The sequence below is a fragment of the Bison bison genome, unplaced genomic scaffold, assembly GCF_000754665.1.
Source record: "Bison bison bison isolate TAMUID 2011002044 unplaced genomic scaffold, Bison_UMD1.0 scf7180017864105, whole genome shotgun sequence".
Lineage (NCBI taxonomy): Eukaryota > Metazoa > Chordata > Mammalia > Artiodactyla > Bovidae > Bison > Bison bison.
This window is the reverse complement of record NW_011494677.1, coordinates 1,071,599-1,072,445: the sequence shown is the minus strand read 5'-3', so window position 1 is coordinate 1,072,445 and position 847 is coordinate 1,071,599. Positions and strand designations below refer to the sequence as shown.

General features: G+C 44.9%; 1 protein-coding gene across 1 annotated transcript in view; it reads right to left on the bottom strand.

Annotated features, from left to right (window-relative positions):
• Positions 1–847, bottom strand: part of STAR (steroidogenic acute regulatory protein) — a 6,728-nt gene that overhangs the window by 4,828 nt on the left and 1,053 nt on the right. The gene's annotated exons all lie outside the window — the stretch shown is intronic.

The window sequence follows — 847 nt, the reverse complement described above, 5'->3', positions numbered from 1 at the left end:
TGAGCATTTCCACACATTCCTTCTTCCTTTTTTCCACAACCTTGTTTAAAGAGAGAGAGAAGTATGAACTTCATAGTCTCATGATGTCAGAGTGACGTCTCCAGAACCAGTGGGCATCAGATGTCACGGTGTAAATGAATCACATGAAAGATGCACAATCACTGCCTGGGCATTCTGGAATTAACAATGAAATTATAACTTGAATCTAACATTTAAAACTGTCAATTTTATGCAAATTTCATTTCACATATACTCCCCCTGTTTTGTATCCTAATAATGCATTTAAGTAGTAAGACTCAGCAATGCAAAGGACAGCATCTCCTAGTTTTCTTTTTATTTCTGAAAATTTTCTGAAAAACTGTGGACCTCTGAGTTGAGTCACTGCGCTTCCCAGCTGGCTCAGTGGTAAAGAATCTGCCTGCCAATGCTGGAGATGCGGCTTCAGTCTCGGGGTGGAGATAATCCCCGGGATGAGGGAATGGGAACCCACTGCAAAATTCTTGCCTGGAAAATCCCATGGACAGAAGCCAGTTGGTTCTATGTATAATGGCATGCGGGGAGTGAGCTCCGCCCGTGGCAAAGGTCACGAGGTAGGAGGCTTGGCATAGGCAAAGGCGGGATCAAGCCTCAGGAGTCTCCCTGGAAATTCTCGAGCATCTACCCCCAAAACCAGAGTCTGCCTACTTTCTGCTTTGTGCTTTCACCTACACCTCTGACTTTATGGGGGGCTGTCCCCCACTACCTCTCTCTGAAAAAAGAGTTAGCTTACAGCTCCAGTTAATAATTCCTGGGTGTGACAGTGTTTCAACCTACAAACTCCTTTGGAAATCCTCTAGCCTGCCTGAAT